This window comes from Hibiscus syriacus, unplaced genomic scaffold (genome assembly GCF_006381635.1).
Source record: "Hibiscus syriacus cultivar Baekdansim isolate YM2019G1 unplaced genomic scaffold, ASM638163v2 tig00110890_pilon, whole genome shotgun sequence".
Taxonomy (NCBI): domain Eukaryota; kingdom Viridiplantae; phylum Streptophyta; class Magnoliopsida; order Malvales; family Malvaceae; genus Hibiscus; species Hibiscus syriacus.
This window is the reverse complement of record NW_024062900.1, coordinates 7,024,089-7,043,092: the sequence shown is the minus strand read 5'-3', so window position 1 is coordinate 7,043,092 and position 19,004 is coordinate 7,024,089. Positions and strand designations below refer to the sequence as shown.

General features: G+C 35.7%; 1 pseudogene; it reads left to right on the top strand.

The window, feature by feature from the left end:
• Positions 1-13,486: 13,486 nt before the first annotated feature.
• Positions 13,487-17,637, top strand: LOC120144676 (annotated as a pseudogene).
• Positions 17,638-19,004: the final 1,367 nt, after the last annotated feature.

The window sequence follows — 19,004 nt, the reverse complement described above, 5'->3', positions numbered from 1 at the left end:
TTGGACATGTAGGATGTCCACATTCATCATATGACTTCATTTGTCCTCTTTTCTTCCATTTGCAAGCAAGGCAAGGCAGCCCAAGAGTCACCCCTCCTTTTTGGACGAATTTAAGGCTAGAATTATCTCAAATTAAAGCTTAATTCATCCATTTTAAATCTACATGGCCAACTATAAAAGGATAAGAAGAATGACAAGTCATTTAATTGAATTCAATTGCATTTAGGTGATTGTTATATTTTAATTGTAAAAACTCTTCATATGGTGCCTATCAACACTATAAATAGGCACCTCCATGGCATGTGTACATAGAACTTTTTGCATAATAAACTCTTTGAAAGGTTACTTTCGTTTTAGTCCTTGGATTAGAACTCTATCGGTTTCTTGTTAGTCTTGAAGCCTTCCTCCATTTCATTTTTTCATAACGTTGGTTCCTAGCTCACCTATAGCTAGTGGATCACGTTCCACCCTCTATCACTTCGATTCCATCTTTGTATATTGTTGGTTCCTAGCTCCATTTAGCTAGTGGGTCACAATCCGTACTTTTTATTTTATCATTCATCTCCCACGCCATAACATCTTTTACCTTCACCGTACTTCCATTATTTCCACACTATAAATTATTATCACCACTACAATTTCCCCACTTTCCTTCATTTCATTAAACCACAACAACCATCACTCTTTCATCACCTTCAAACCACTTTATCATAACCTACAACCTTTCATTTTCAATTTACATATATCAATTTCTTTCTTGTAATGTTGTTTGTGCATTTTCAGTCTTCAATCAAAGCACCGCGAAGTTCTTACTAGAATCATGATCGGGCAACATCGTATATGACTTAAAACACATAACCGAGATCATATCACATACTTTGGAAAATAAATTCCTAATAATTTTTTCCGATGCTTATTCGATATAATTTCCATGTCACAACATAAATGTTGACTTTAATACTTTTAATTGACCACTCAAGTTCCATTTAATACAAATTCACATAACATTTTCACTTGAGCTCCCAAACTTTCCATATTTGTGATTTAAACCTCCACTTGTACAAGCTTTCCAAAATAATCTAATTTCACATCCTAAGTCCAATTTCAACACCCAAACATTAATTTCAAGCATATCACATCACCTATTAAACAATTACATAACACTCCATAACTTTTCCAAAATTATTAATTAGGCCCCTAACTTTTAAAAAAATACAGAATGGACCCCAAATTTTTCTAGAGCTTGAAGAATACTTCCTACATCATTTTCAGACCTTACATAATTTTTGCATAATTTTTCTCATCCTTTAAGACTAAGGCTGAATGGTTTAAAATTCCAAAACTATGTTTTTCATGATTTTTCTCGATTTTGAGTCGATTTGAGCATGAAACCAACTTCCAATCAACCTTACAACATCTCTACATTCAAAGCCCTCATCAACTCTCATCAAAACACAAAGTTCTGTATTTTCTTCATTTGACCGAAAGTCATATGATTATTTATAGGAAGTTTGAACATGTTTTAATCATAAATCCAGCTTGAAAATGAATCTACCACCTCAAAAACATCAATATTCATCATCAAATTCATGAAACCAAATATGAACACAAACCCTAGGATTTGGGATCTTTGAAATCAAGCAAGTTTAGCAAGCATAAATGGTACCAAAAAATAGTGTTTCTTGCGTAGAACAATTTTCTATTTCACGACATAATTCGAAATCCAAAGGAAATGGCTCAAAAATAGAAAACAAAATTTTTTTTCTTACCTTTGGGAGGAGCTCACGTCCATGCTGGTGAAAATGAAGAAATATCCTTGCTAATTCTTCATCTTTCTTTATAAATTAATGAATTAAAATTCATTAAATGCTAAATTACCAATTTACCCTTAATAAATGTTCATAATTACCATCAAACCAAGACACCTCAACCTTATCATCTTCCTTAAGTCAAAGATGAACAAACAAAATCTTACTTTATCGATTTGCCCTTGCCTTTTTTCAAAAATTACAATCTTATCACTTTAATCCTACGGTTCATATTAAACATGGAATTAAATCCTCAAATCCCATGTTCCATATTATTTTCCATCATTTTAAAATGTGAGAATAATATTTTTAAGCTTAATTTATCATCCTTCAAAATTTTCTAAAATTTCTATTCGATCCGATTTACTGAAGTTTTACTGGACTTTATCACTTTATAGCTTTTAATACCAAATACGTACGAAAAAACTGATTGCCATAGAAACGTCATTTTTAGGGTAAACTACTCATTTACGGGGCCAGATTACACAACTTTTTTAAAATTATATTTTAGTCCCTAAACTTTTCTAAAGTTTATACTTTGACCACTTAACTTTCAAAATTTATAATTTGGTCACTAACTAAATTCATTTATGGAATAAAAATTCTTTTTGGAAAATTACCTCTTAGGTCCTTAAACTTTTCCTAATTTTTTACTTTATCTATCAAACATTCAAAAATTATATTTTGGCCACTAACCAAAATTTTGGGGTATTACATTGGCGGCCAATCAGGAGCCTTCGACAGTTGGGGTTTGGTTGGGTGGGACACCGGTTTGATTGACACGGGTTCAAACCGGCCTAGCCCTCTATTTCCTCTCTCTCTTTTTATTATAGGAGAGTAATGGGAAAATTATAAGGTTAGTCCTTAAACTTCCTAAATTTTTGAGATTGACATTAAACTTTTAAAATTGTTCATTTTAGTCCTTTATTTAAATTAATTAAATTATTTTAATTAAAATTAAGGTGTGACAAGTTGATTTTGATTCATATCAATATTGATACAACCAAAATTTGGGATTGTTGAGTTAATCGATTGACGGAATCGGCCAAGAGGGGGTGAATTGGTAATTAAAATTTTATGGAAGCTTTTGCAGAAAATTGAAAGTAATTGAACAGCGATTTAGAGTGGTTCGACTTTCTCAATCAAAGTCTACGTCCACTACCTTAGCTATCCACACTAAGGATTTTCCAACAAATTCACTAATTTGTTCTTTCTTTTGAGGCCAAAGAGATAACCTTACAACACCCTCAAGAATATACCTCAATTCTTGAGAATACTCTTTCCCAAAGAGAAGATTACAAATTTGCAAACTTACAAGGAAATCCTCACAAGGTAGATTGTTTGCACAATTCTAGAACAAAGCAAATAACACTCAAGAATGAATACAATTGAGTACAAGTAGTGTTCTTGAAAGCAGAATGAATATTGAATGAAAAATAGGCTTGAAATGCATAAACTTGAGGTTTGATGCTTTCTCTTTGATTCTCTATTGATTCTAGTTGCTTGTTGTTGATCAATGGCTTCTAAGCTTGCTTAAATACACCTTGAATCACTTCTGAACGTTGGGGATCATTAATGAAGTTATTGGAGCCGTTTAAGTGTGAAAACAATTAATATTTGTGCTTGGAGCATGAGGGAATCGGTACCCCTCATGGGGAATCGGTTCCCTAAGTGTAAAATTCAAATATTTCGGCCGTTGAACAGTGGGGGGAATCGATACCCCCTGGGGGGAATCGGTTCTCTCCGAGCATACTGGAATTTCTCGGAGCCAAACCATTCAGGGGGAATCAGTACCCCCTTGGGGGGGAATCGGTTCCCTCTGGACAAACTGTAATTTTTGGCTTTGAAACGGTTCAAAATACTTTGTAAAATTGTTTTAAAATTATTTTAAGATTAAAACTTAATTTTACACTTGAGTAAGGATTTAAAATGAACTTTGAAATACTTTGAGTAATATTTTGATATTCGATTTAATATATCGAATATGCTTAGAAAAATCTTTTTCAAAATTAAAATTCTTTTAATTTAATTTGTTATATCGAAACATCAAAATGTTTTCAACAGGGATCAACTTCAGTTCAATTCAATTTATTTTAAATTACGGATTAAATTTAAATAATCATGTTCGAATTTATATCCGATCTTGATTTAGATAGATCAGTTTAAATAATTGAATTCAATTTAAATTTACCAAACCTATTTATAACTATTCATTCCGATAATATTATATTTAAAATTGGAATTTAATGATCTCATTAAGATTACATATCTTATCATTATATCTAATTTATCATCCAATTTTTTAAAACATGATTCTGACCGCATAAATTATATGAAGATAATAAAACAAATGAATAAATGGTCATAACTGACATTAATGATTAAAACGTCGTAAAGTATTCCACCAATTAACTCCTACCCCCACTATTACTAAATCTTTGAATAAATGAATTAAATATCCTCACGTGCCTTTGATTTAAAGTAATTGTATATACAAACAAACAGAGAGAAAATGAGAAGTGAAGGGCCATCTCCGGTGGTGCCATCTTTGATGGTGGGTGTGGTGGGATTGGTGATCTTTGGTCCTACTTTGGTATCTGTTGTGGAGTAAGTGATGCCATTGTTTGAAGCTGCAGATTCAGAGGGTGGTGGGGTTTTATGGGCTGCTTCTTCTTCTTCTTCTTTTACTGTTGATTCCTGTGCAGTTGTTGTCCACTTTTTACCCCACTTCACATCTTGTTTGGTTCAGCAGACTGGTGGTTCCACTGGTTTTGATGATGGCTTTGGAATTGGACATCTTCTTTTGGTTTTCATGTTCTTGGTTCTGTGTTACTTTTGGTCTGATTGAATAAACATTATGCTTCTTGTTTTACTTTTAACTTGATTTGCATGTACAAAAGTGTGACTATAGATGAATGAATATTCCAGGGTTTAATCATGCAATCACCTTTTGTTAAGAAGATGGATGGATTTTAAAGTTTGAACATCAGTATCCGAACATGAGATTAAGCAAAATTGATATCCAAGTGATAAGTTTATAGTTCTTATTGATCGGAAGACCTTGTGAGAGGTTTGAATTAGCAAACTATAAATTTCTCACAAGACTCTGGTTAAACTAATAACTCTGGTTAAACTAATAAAATAAAGGGTCAACAATGTGAATGATCGCTAAATTATGGGATTGATGTCACTATGACTACCTTTTTAAAAATTGTATCAATAGACCACTTAGATATTTAATTAATTTTAATATAGTCACTTACCGTTAATATTTGACGAAAGTACTTACATGACAATTAATAAATTGATATAATTATATTTTTGGTCCTCAGTAGTACATAATCTATCAATTTAATCTTAATTTTAATTTAATTAAAAAGTAAATCATCCACAATGAGGAGGTGCCATGTGTCACCACAATTTAAAGACAAAAAAAAAATGACTAAATTTTTTTTCTATTTGGGGAATTTAAATGTGGCCCTCATGTATAGGTGGCGCGCCTCTATTACAGGGCTAAACTCAATATTTGGTTATAAGTTATACAATATTTTATTTATCTGTTTTAAATCATGAAAAAAAAATCATTAAAGCAAATCTAATATATATAATACAAGGTTTAAAACATAAAAATTAATTTTAATTTTTTAGATTTTTAAATTAAATTATTATTTTTAATAATTTTTTAAAATAATTATATATGAATTATATTTAAAATATAATCACATTAAAATTTTATTTAGAGAATCCAAAACCAAAAAAATATAATATTTAGAGAATTTTTGTCTATTTTTTAAAATTGTTTCTCATGTACTTTAAATTTATAATCATTTAAAAGTAATTATGAAAAAGAAAATATAATTTAAATTAAAAATATAAAATTTTAAGCTCATTTTTATTTTATAATCTTATATTAATTATAATATATATATATATATAATTTATTTATTAGATTTATTTTAATGATTTAAACAGATAAATAAAACATTGTATAACATATGACCAAATGTTTGGTTTAGTCTAGTGGTGGAGCTGTGGCCACCCATGCATGAGGTCCTTGGTTTAATTCTCTTGAACAACAAATATTTCTTCTTATATTTCTCTTTAAACTGACCTAATTAGTGGGAAAATTAATAAATATTAAAATTAATTAAAAACTCTCCAATAAGGTGGTTATGTGTTAATATTAAAATGTGTCAAAACAACTGGTTGACATGTGGCACCTCTTGGTTGGATGATTTATTTTTTGAATTAAATTAAAATTAAGACTAAATTGATAGAATATGTAACTAATAAGGACCAAATATATAATTATATCAATTTTATTAACTGTCACATCAGCACTTGCATCAAATATTAATGACAAGTGGCTATATTGAAAACAATTAAATACTTTAGTGGTCATATTGACTCATTTTTGAAAATAGTGGTCATATTGACTCAATTTTGAAAATAGTCGTCATATTGACACCAACCCCAAAGTTTGGTGGTCATTCATATAGTTGAACCTAAAATAAATCGTGTTAGTGATTTTAAAAAACTAATGTGATGTTTGAATTATTTTTACACTCAGTGTGACCCTTAAATTGAGAAAAAATCAATTATCTTTTTAACCAACAAAGATAAATGGTGACCGTTAAGATGGTTTAGTGGTCATTCATATACTTTATCCTAAAATAAATAATTATATCAATTTTATTAACTTTCACATCAGTACTTCCATCAAATATTAATGACAAGTGGATATATTGAAAACAATTAAATACTTTAGTGGTCATATTGACTCAATTTTAAAAATGGTGGTCATATTGACACCAACCCCAAAGTTTGGTGGTCATTCATATAGTTTACCCTAAAATAAATCGTGTTAGTGATTTTAAAAAACTAATGTGATGCTTGAATTATTTTTACACTCTGTGTGACCCTTAAATTGAGAAAAACCAATTATCTTTTTAACCAACAAAGATAAATGGTGACCGTTAAGATGGTTTAGTGGTCACTCATATATTTTATCCTAAAATAAATCGTGTTAGTGATTTAAAAAAACTAATGTGATGCTTGAATTATTTTTATATTTTTACACTCAGTAAACCCTTAAATTAAAAAAAATCAATTATCTTTTTAACCAATAGAGATAAATGGTGACCTTTAAAATATTGATGTGATATTTTATAGTATTAACATGAAGGTTCAAAGTGTTGATATGATAGTTTACCGTGGTTGAAAACTTGGTAGATGGACTAAATTGATCTTTTTGGTTGAGTTTAAGACTAAGTTTGATATTTTTTAAAAAGTTTAAGGACCTATTTAGTTTTTAGAAAAAATAAAATTTATTTTAGATTTTAAGTTTCAATAAGAATATTTAAATATTTAAAAAAATTAAATAAAAAAATAAAAAAGTAAATATTAATTTTTTAAAATAGTATTAAATAAATTAAGAATATATCATGGTATAAAATGATAAATTATTAAAAAAATTAAAATATATATTAATCATAACGTATACTCATATTGTCGAATTAACGAACTCAATGTTTTTTAAATTTCATATACATATCAACAGGAGCAGAGATATGCCTGGGCCCCATGCTCAAGAGATTTTTTTTGTTTCTGTACTTTTATTATATTATATTTAATTTAATTATAATTTCATTTAACCAAAATTAAAGTAATTAGAGTTCTATTTTATTTCAAGTTTAACTATAATTTTATCTCTTTAAAATCTAAAATTAAGTATTTTTTGCTTCTAATTTATATAACATGATGTTATCTTTGTCTTATTTATTTATTTTCACTATGTATTTTTTAAATTCAAAAAAATCTAAAAGCATGAAAGTAATCAAATATCTTTATTGAGATTTTGAGTTTTTTTATCTTCTTCTACATAGGGATGGCAACTCAACCCGAATCCGACGGGTTCCGACCCGACCCGACCTGATCGGGTCGGATTTTTTTAAAAAAAAAATCGGGTTCGGGTCGGGTCGGGTCGGGTTTTTTTAATGCATTGTTCGGGTCGGGTCGGGTCAGGTTTAGGGTAAAAAAAATCCGACCCGACCCGAAAAATATATATAATTTTATCTTATATATTTAAGGATAATTACAATAATATCCCTCCATATATAATTTTTTTCAATTAAGTCACTGTTTTCATTGAATTAATTTTTTTTTTTTATTATTTCGGGTCGGGTCGGGTTTCTAAGTCATATATTCGGGTCGGGTCGGGTCGGGTGAAACATTAATTTTGTCGGGTCGGGTCGGGTCATGGGTGGAGAACCCTTTCTTCTCGGGTCGGGTCGGGTAGCCCAAAAACCCGACCCGACCCGACCCATTGCCATCCCTACTTCTACATTTGATTTTGATTTTTTTGCTTTATTTATATTTTGGTCATTAATTACTTATGAAATTGTGATATTATTTGTTTGTTTAGCGATTTTTCAATATTACCTACAAGATTATAGTAAAAATTTAAAAGATACTTCTCATATCGTATTATATTCAATTAAAATTATTTAGTATATTTTATCTCAATCATAAGTGAGTTTGGTTCTACAAAAATGAGAGTTCATCTTAATTGATGAAAATATTATATTTTGAACTATGTATTTTTTTACATAAATTTTAAAGTTTTTTTTGAGAACTTTTAGTTATACTAGTTTTAATTGTTATTAAGTTTTTAAATTGAAAGATTATATATGTAATTGACCCATTCAATAATATTTTTCGGGATTCTTCACTGCATATCAATCATCACTAAAGATGTCATACATTTTTATAATATATATATATATATACACACACATACATATTAAACATAATTCCATTACCATATAGTAATATCATCAACTCTTATATAAAATAACTAAATTAGTCGAGATTAATTTTTATGATATGATATTTTTATGATATCAATTACCGATTAAGGAATTAAAATTCTAAATCGAGTTTTGAAATGAAAATTGTTTTCGAAATTCGGGTGACATCTATAATCTGTATAGGTATAATTATGTCGGTTATGGGTGTTACAACAAAGCTAGCCTCTATCTTGATATGTTGGTATCTAAATCGCCGATCATACAATTTGGCCATGCTAGAGTCTAGACATGAATATTGTCACAGACCAAGAGCCCACAACCGAGGTTAGCCCATGAAGAGCAACCCAAATGGTGGTTTGGACCTTCTAGAAGCCACAAAGACTTTAGTGGCATTTAAAATTATATAGATAATGCCCACTTGTTTTTGGTAGATAGGAATCAATCTAGACCGTCGATGTAATTAGATCTTAGCCGTTATTTGAGGGGAGCTTTAGCTATAAATAGAGGCCTCCCCTCCTTATTTGTACTCACTCCTTCACTTTGAGAAATCATAAGAGCATTCTTCTCTCAAAGCTTTCTTATCTTCCTTCTTGTGCTAGTTCTCTTGTCTAGCTTCCGTCGAGGTTCTAAGCATCCTTTCTTGGGATATTTTCAGGCTTACTTAGCCGCAATCACTAAGAAGGCGACTAAGGTCGCACGTTCCGAGGCGTCGAAGTTCTAAGGGCGTGACAAGTGGTATCAGAGCTAGTTCTATGAGAAATGGCACAACACAACCAAGACGAGAACCCAGCAAGTGAAGTGACTCGTGTTGTCGTACCGAAGAAGCGAGCAAACTCGAAGGATATGGTGGCCTCGTTCGAGCAAAGGGTCGGTAGGTTAGAAAATCGATATAATGAAGTCCAATAGACTCAAGACTTGGTTGAATCTCGCTTGGAGAAGGTGGAGTCCGTAGAGGATGTACTCCGTGAAGAAACCCAAGCACTCATCAGCGAGTTGACAAAGAACGTAGACGAGCGTACCAATGGCCTCGAGAGCATGTACTTGGCCATGAGGGCCGAAATAATGCGGGAGGTAAAGGAGCTCAAGAGCGAGCTACTCGTCTACAAGGCTGCCGTGTTGAATGGAGTGACTGGGGAGGCGCAAGCACCAAGACCCAGGATCAACGTCCCTAAGCCGAAAGAGTACTAGGGGAGTCGAAATGCACAAGATGTGGAGAATTTCATTTGGGGCATGGAGTAATTCTTCCGTGGAATGGGTATCGGGGATGATACCACCAAGGTAAATGTTGCTTCCAATTATCTTAACAATGTTGCTATGTTATGGTGGTGTCGTAGGTGTTCCGAGAGTACAAATCCAATTGGAACGTGGGAAGAGTTCGTGGGAGAACTCAAGGAGCATTTCTATCCGAAAAATACCATGCTCGAGGCTTGAGCTTAACTAAAGGAAGCTTTCTCAAGCCAACTGGAAATCATGGGAAGCCGAATGATCGACCGAAAAAGCTCACCAATCCTTGGGAGAAGAAAGGTGAACTATCTTGCTTCAATTATGGAGGAAATCACATGAAGCGAGATTATCCTCAATTTATGAAAGTTGCTGCCATCAAGGAGAACGATGGGGTAGAGAGTGAGACTCTCAAGCTTGGCTCCATCCTTAGCACCATGGAGGTCAAGAAGGGCCGCAAGAAGAAGGGATTGATGTACGTAGACATCACTGTCGCAGGCTAAAAGATGAGCGCACTGGTGGACACAGGTGCCTCAGAATTGTTCATGTCCGAACAAATTGCCAAGAGACTTGGCCTTCATGTGGAGAAGGCAACGGGATCCATCAAAACCGTGAATACCGAAGAAGTTCCAATTGCGGGAGTCGTAAAGGGAATCGAGCTAACCGTCAGAGGCTGGTCCGGAAAGGAAGCCATCAAGGTAATCCCTCTCGATGACTTCGACTTTGTTCTTGGGTTAAGTTTTTTGGACCGAATAAATGCTTTCCCAATGCCTTTTGCCGATTGCTTGTGCATCCTGGATCCAAAGCAACAATGCATTGTTCCAGTAAGCCGAGGACCTGGAGTAGAGGCCAAAATTTTATCCGCAATTCAATTCTCAAAGGCGGTGCACAAGGAGGAACCGACCTTCTTAGCTACCTTGGTGTGGGATGAACCAACTACAACCAAGGAAGTTCCCGAAGTGGTAGGTCATGTCTTGGCAGAATTCAAAGATGTGATGCCTGCCGAAATACCCAAGAAGTTGCCTCCAAAGAGGGAGGTGGATCACAGGATTGAACTTGAGGAGAATGCGAGGCCACCGGCTCGGGCCTCTTACCGAATGGCTCCACCGGAATTAAAGGAGATGTGCAGACAATTGAAGGATCTTCTCGATGCCGGATACATCCGACCATCCAAGTCCCACTATGGTGCACCGGTGCTATTTCAAAAGAAGCACGATGGTTCTCTACGGATGTGCATAGATTACTGAGCTTTAAATAAGCTCACAGTAAAGAACAAGTATCCCATTCCCCTCATTGCAGACTTGTTTAATCAGCTTGGTGGTGCAAGGTGGTTCACCAAGCTAGATTTACGATCGGGCTATTACCAAGTCAGGATAGCCGAAGGAGATGAACCGAAGACAGCTTGTGTGACCAGGTATGGTTGTTACGAATACCTTGTGATGCCCTTTGGCCTCACGAATGCTCCAGCCACCTTCTGCACATTGATGAACAAGGTACTACAACCCTTTCTAGATCATTTCGTTGTAGTTTACCTTGACGATATTGTATTGTACAGTAAGACCTTAGGAGAACACGTTGAGTACTTGAGAAGGGGGTTCCAAGTCTTACGAGAGAACGAGCTCTATGTTAATCGTTCACCCAAAAGGAAGTACCGTTCCTAGGCCATGTCGTTGGAGGAGGCAAGCTCCAGATGGACAAATACAAGATTCGGGCAATTAACGAATGGAAGCCACCCACCAAGGTGACCGAATTGCGAGCATTCTTGGGATTAGCCAACTATTACCGACGATTCGTGAAGGGATATTCCAAGATTGCCACACCTTTGACCGAGTTGCTCAAGAAGGATAAGGTGTGGGAATGGACCACAAAATGCCAAGACGCATTCAAAAAGATCAATGAGGCCATGGTGAGTGAGCCCGTGTTGGTGCTGCCAGATTACACCAAGCCTTTCGTAGTTTTCACCGATGCGTCTGATGTTGCCATTGGTGGAGTCATTATGCAAGAGGGGCATCCGATTGCATACAAGAACCGGAAGCTCAATGAGACTGAGGGGAGGTACTCGGTTCATGAGAAGAAGATGACAGCAGTTGTACACTGCTTGCAGACATGGCGACACTACTTGCTTGGGTCCAAATTCGTGGTGTTCACGGACAATGTTGCCAACAGTTACTTCCTCACCCAGAAGAAGCTTTCTCCCAAGCAAGCTCGTTGGCAAGAGTTTCTTGCCGAGTTTGACTTTTCCTTGGAGTACAAGTCGGGGAAGGTGAATTGTGTAGCAGATGGCTTAAGCCGGAGGTATGCCATCGAAACTGTGGAAGGTACTCTCCTCGAGAGGATCAAAGAAGGATTACCCCATGATCCTGTGGTCGAACGAATCATTGAGGGAGCCAAGGAGGGGCGAACCCGTGAGTTTTGGCTCGAAGGAGAATTACTTTACCACCGGGGCCATCGTCTCTTTGTGCCCCGATATGGGAAGTTACGCAAGGAGCTCATGAAGGAATGCCATGATTCCAAGTGGGCGGGACATTCGGGAGTTGATCGAACATTGGCATTACTCTCGGAGCAATACTATTGGCCGCACATGGCTGAAGATGTGCAGGCCTATGTGAAGACTTGTCTTGTATGCCAACAAGACAAAATCGAGGCAAAGAAACCGGCGGGACTGCTACAACCGTTGCCCATTCCTGAGTGCCCATGGGAGAGTATTTCCATGGATTTTATAATTGGTTTGCCCAAAACTGATGGACTTTCAAGTATAATGGTTGTGGTTGACAGGTTTTCAAAGTATGCGACGTTCATACTCGCGTCTAAGGTATGTCCAGCTGTAGAGGCCGCTCGACTTTTCCTTAAGTACGTGGTGAAGTATTGGGGAATGTCAAAAACTATCATTAGTGACCGGGACACACGGTTCACAGGGAGGTTCTGGACGGAGTTGTTCAAACTGATGGGATCAAGCTTGAACTTTTCCACCGCCATTCATCCATAAACCGATGGGCAAACCGAGCGAGTGAATGCTCGTTAGAGATCTATCTGAGGCACTACGTGAATACCAACCAACGAGACTGCCCAAATCTATTGGATGTGGCCCAATTTTCCTACAACTTGCAACGGAGCGAGGCGACAAACCAAAGTCCGTTCGAGATCGTGACCGGGCAACAACCGTTGACACCCAACTTGTTACCAAGTATAAAGGGCCCAATCCATCAGCACACAACGTTGCCAAGGAGTGGCACGAGCAACACGACTTAGCCTGAGCTTGTTTGCACAAGGCGGAAAAGCGGACCAAGAAGTGGGCAGACCGAAAACGAAGGGACGTGAACTTTGAAGTTGGCGACCTTGTCCTTGCAAAGTTGGCCAATGTTTTGCGCCATGCGGATGTGCACAAGGCGCTTGTGCAAAGATACGAGGGTCCTTTCCGAGTCGTGAAGCAAGTAGGCACCATGGCCTACAAATTAGAGTGGCCTCCAACCATCCGAGCGTATCCTGTTATCCATGTTAGCCTACTCAAGCCGTACCATCAGGATACAGAAGATCCAGATCGAGGCAAGTCTCACCGAGCGCCAGTCGGAGTAGCGGTCTCATATGACAAGGAGATCCAAGACATACAAGCGGAGAGAGTTATTTGACGGCCGGGACACCGCTCGAGACATGAGTACTTTGTCCTATGGAAGGGACAACCCAAGTGCGAAGGGAGCCGAGGGACTTTGGCAATTCAAAACTCGAATAGACCAATTCCATGCCAAACGAGTGACGAGGGCGTCACCGGAACGAGTGGGGGAGAATGTCACAGAACAGGAGCCCACAACCGAGGTTAGCCCATGAAGAGCAACCCAAATGGTGGTTTGGACCTTCTAGAAGCCACAAAGACTTTAGTTGCATTTAAAATTGTATAGATAATGCCCACTTGTTTTTGGTAGATAGGAATCAATCTAGACCGTCGATGTAATTAGATCTTAGCCGTTCATTGAGGGGAGCTTTAGCTATAAATAGAGGCCTCCCCTCCTTATTTGTACTCACTCCTTCACTTTGAGAAATCATAAAAGCATTCTTCTCTCAAAGCTTTCTTATCTTCCTTCTTGTGCTAGTTCTCTTGTCTAGCTTCCGTCGAGGTTCTAAGCATCCTTGCTTGGGATATTTTCAGGCTTACTTAGCCGCAATCACTAAGAAGGAGACTAAGGCCGCACGTTCCGAGGCGTCGAAGTTCTAAGGGCGTGACAATATGCTTATACTGTTGCAGTAACTTTTGCACGGAGTTTCTACCGCTCTCACCATCTTCTGTTCATGTGACGAAGTTTCCCTTGATAAAAGGCACTGTTGGGGGGATCTCTCGTCATCAATGTAGATAATAAAAATGCACATACTCCATTACTTTTTCTTTAGGTCATTGGTATTGTTTATGCAGCACATGATTTTATATCAAGTATTGATATATTAATGGAGGACTATCTTTTGTTTATCGTACAAAAGAGAAATCTATACCTCCAAAGAAAGGATTTATAAAAACAGATAATCATTATGTTTTAGACCATGTTCTTCCATTGTTAGGTTCTCTATGTGGACTAGAAAGGTTCCTGATTGGTGGCATTTCTTTTACAGGATGGACTAAATGTATATTCAAAGGCATTTTAAATTTATACAATAAGGTTATAGTTTGGTATATAGACATAAGTTTCTCTTTTCTTTCGATATGGAATAAATTTATATGCTCCGGATAAGCGACTTGATGTGCATATAATTGCCAACATTGATGATTACTTGGCTTTCTGCTGCAAACGTAATGTTTTATCACCCGTTCGTTGTTAAGTTCTTTCCTCTATTTGGCTTCTTCTTGTAATGGTGGGAATTTAATAGCAGTTCAGTTACTGACAGTTCAATCTTGGCTGTTCCAGCTAACATTGTCCAAGGATCTGGAACATCTATCGTACAACTTTTTCGTGTACATTTTAACATCCAAAATTGGCAAAACCTGAAAGTTGATGCACCCGTTCTTAGTCCTTTACAGGTATAATCAGCATTGCACTTTTCCAAAGTACTTTTTTTATTTGAATCCACTTTCTAATTCGATCTAGTAATGTGAAAGAGAAACTAGTAAACAGAATCTAGCTCCATAAGTGTGTGATTGTGGCAGAAAGAGAAACTAGTAAATATAATCTGGTTATCTTTAGTAATGAAAATCTAAACCAAACTTCAAGCCAGGTTGAGAGTTCACTTTTAGTTGCTACAATTTTCCAAAGTACTATAGGATCCTGACAAATACTGTATGTAAGAAAACATCTAAAAGAAAGAAAGTTATTCATGTTTAGAAGTATGAGTACTGAAGTTGGTCCTGAGAATGAGCTTGGAGAAATAAGTGAAGCTTATGAGCAAACAAATCTTTTCTTGTAAATGAGTCGACTAGGCCAATAGAACAAGTCTTATGTGCTTGGGGTTATTCAGTTGTGTCCCTTTAAAAGGCCAAATGGCCTTGTCGTCATTGACCGTTATCTTTGGTCTTCATGTTTTGAATATCATTCTGTTGTAGAAAGAGAGGCTGAAAAGGCTACAGAAACGACTAGAAGTCCCCTTTGATGGATCTCGGCTGGAGCATCAAGTAGGTTTTGTTATGATCAGTATGCTTGTCTATTTGTTAATTCATTTTTCCATTTTTAAAATTATTTTCCATGACATTTAGTGTGCGTAATGCACTTTTGATAAAAATGGGCCAATTCTGCCATTTTCTTCTGGAATGGAAAATACTAACAGCCACCTTTCCAGTATTTCCCCTGTATACAAATGTATGCATGAGCAAATGATGCTTCATGGTACTATGGCTGATTATGCAGTCAATTATGTTCATTGGACCGGCAGGATGCTCTTTGGCAGTTATGGAGATTTGCTTACCCTAACAGGGAGCTTCCATCTCTTAAATCCTAGCTCTGGGAGGACATGGGATGGCAAGGGATGGACCCTTCAACAGATTTTCGGTATGCCAGGTTGTCTTGACTGGGTTCTCTATTCCTCTTTGATGCTTATTTATGTTATTTCGACACTATTTGAAGGGTTGGAGGATTCATATCATTGGAGAATCTCATTTTTTTTGCCAAGAACTATCCGGTTTGTAACCTTTTCCTTACCCAGATTACATCTTGTTGATTAGTGAGGGGTATTTGGGAACCGCCTGACTTTTGTAATGAAGCATTTCTTGTGTATCTTATTTCATTGATATGCTTAAGATAATTATTTTGTTCACTAGCATGAATTGCAGCCATGGTTGGTCATACTCTGAATTTTGGTCTTTCCTTCTAACAGGAATCTTTCCATAGTTTGTAGCACAAAAAAGATGGAAACCGGGCTGATTGGGAATATCCGTTTGCTGTTGCAGGCATCAACATTTCCTTTATGTTGGTACAGATGTTGAATCTGCGAACAGGTAATGGATTTTCAGAACTAGTAAGTTGTCTGCTGTTTGACCGTTGAAAACTAACACTAATTATGTTGTATCTGTAGGAAAGCCATCAAGCCTGGCTGGAATCCGTTTTCTGCAACTACTCGGTGAAGACGAAACATCATTCTACAATCTTTTTTGTGTGGCCTTTAAGATGATGGATGCACAATGGCTTATCAAACGAGCTTCATACTTGGATTTCAACGTAAATTAGTCCGGCGAATGATCCTATCCAGTGCTTCTTGAGCTTTATCTTCATATTTGTGCTTTATATTTATATCAATGTTTTCCATCTTTTGTTTCTTTTTTCCAGGATGTTCTGAAATCAACAAGAAAACAGTTAAAGCGTGAACTCGAACTCGATGGAGTCTCCAGTGTGAAAGATCTACCGGCTTTTAATATGCTGAGAAGCAGAGAAGTTAACCAATCTTTGAACCCAAATAGATAGATTCTTGGGTGTCATCATTTACAGATTTCTTGTCATATGTATGTTTCTTCAAAAGATCTATAATCTAGCCTTGAAAATCATATATTCATTATAAAATATACAACATCAAATACATGACCAGTGAAAATGTTTATTTTTTTTTAGTTTTATAACATATCAACTTTTATTAATAAGGGTAAAATACACAAATGATCACCCGTTATTGGACACTGTTTTGTTAAGTCCTCCAACTATTTAAAGTTATAAATGATTCTCCGATTATATGACACTGCTTTGTTGAGTATTTCAACTATTAAAAGTAACGAAATAGTCACTCAACTATTCATATGTTTCAAACTCGTCTCTTTTTGTTAAAATTTGACGGTTGTTTGAGCTTGACATTAATCTATTGATTGTGATAAGATAAAATCATATTTTATTGATGTCTACTGGCACGGTTATAGGATCAAATTTTCTCATATATAAATCAGTAGTTTAACATTAAGATCAAACGACAATCAAATTTTTAACGAAAAAGGATGAGTTTGGAACATGTGAATAGTCGGGTGACCATTTTGTAACTTTTAATAGTTAATGGACTCAACAAAACAATACTCTATAGGTGGGGACTATTTTATAAGTTTTTACCCTATATTCATGGACCATTTGTGTACTTTATCCTATTAATAAATTAGATCATTTATGGAAACTTGCTAGATAACTTTAGATATAAAAGCTGTCTTTGCATGCATACGTGACTGACTGAATAACCAACCGTATCTGTAGGCAAGGCCCGAGAAGCCAAGAAGCTTACCAGTTAGAATTGGCTGAACACTATTGAGCAAGATTGACAAGTCTTCGATAAAATAACAAGAAATCAACATCCTTTCAAACTGAAACATGATACGCCACTATATCCATGCTTATATATTACTTGAGCTAAGTAAAATTAAAGTGATGTATTAGTTGATCAAATTTGATTCCAAAGCTTCATCTTTCAATGTTGAAAAGGAAAGGTTTTTATTCTGTAAAATTCAGTCATGTTGTGAAAAGAAATGATACTTCGGCACCATCAATATCATTTCCTTTAAAATGAAATGAAAAAAGAAGAAGGAAAAACATAGATATGGAAGAGAGATAAAACTTACTCCTAATGGTATCTCTTTTTCAAAAGAAAAATGTGATCATGAACTTTCTTTTAATTTAATGTTTTCCTTAAATTAAGAAAAAATAATTTAATTATTTGACCAACAGAATCAAAAACTCTGATGATATTGACATGGCTATCCACTATATTTGTAACACCTTAATTCTATCTGACCCGAAGTCTGGAGGATTTGAATGTCACACGGAACCACCGAAGTGGATAACTATTTTTTTCATTTAAAACACCATATATTTGTGAAAAGACATCAATAATAGTAATAAAATCCTTTTTTATAAATTTGATCTCCTTGACACTGTTTAAAACAATTAATACTACTCAAGTTTACAAATCATAATACATAAGTAATAGTCCTATGAATACACATGCCCACTACAAGTAACCAACTAGTACTCTATGATAAATGCTGAGAATCCTGCTGCAACAGTGCTCCTCAAACAACTCAATATCCTAACATGCGAACGGAAACATCCAAATGCTGAGCTTATAAAGACTAGTAGTATAATCGCTAATCTACACTAGCATATGAATCTCATAAACATAAGCATGTTATAAGACATGGTAATAAGCAGTAGGTACATGCATGATCCTAATCAAGTGTTACCTACTTAAGGTTCAACAGTTCTACAATGCATCATCACATGCAACACACAATGACAGTACCCAGTATCACAAAGATGCCAAGTACAATCAAACAACAAGAAGTAAGCATCATGGTGTAGATTGGGGTCACTTTAGCAACACATAATACTAGAGGAACCTTGGGCAAGATCTGGGTCACATATCATCATTATCTCACATGTACCCTAGGTGTGGTTCTAGTCACATAACACCGACACCTATCAAGAATCTTAGGTTAGGTTCGGGTCACATAGTGTCGGCCCCTGGCCACTCTAGTCTACTCATCTAGAATACTCGAAACGTGTCCTGGTCACATAGCAACAGTACATCGTCCAACTAGTGCCTAAAGTGTCCTCGTACTACTTTGGATATATCCAGTTATTCTTAACAATTGGACAATCGTCACTCACCCACACAAATAACTCAGGTGTCCTTATCATTTCCCGAGTGGCAAACGAAGGCATAAGTCTTATGGAATCTTACCTCAAAAGGTTATTATGGTTATCACACATGTAACATTATTAACACG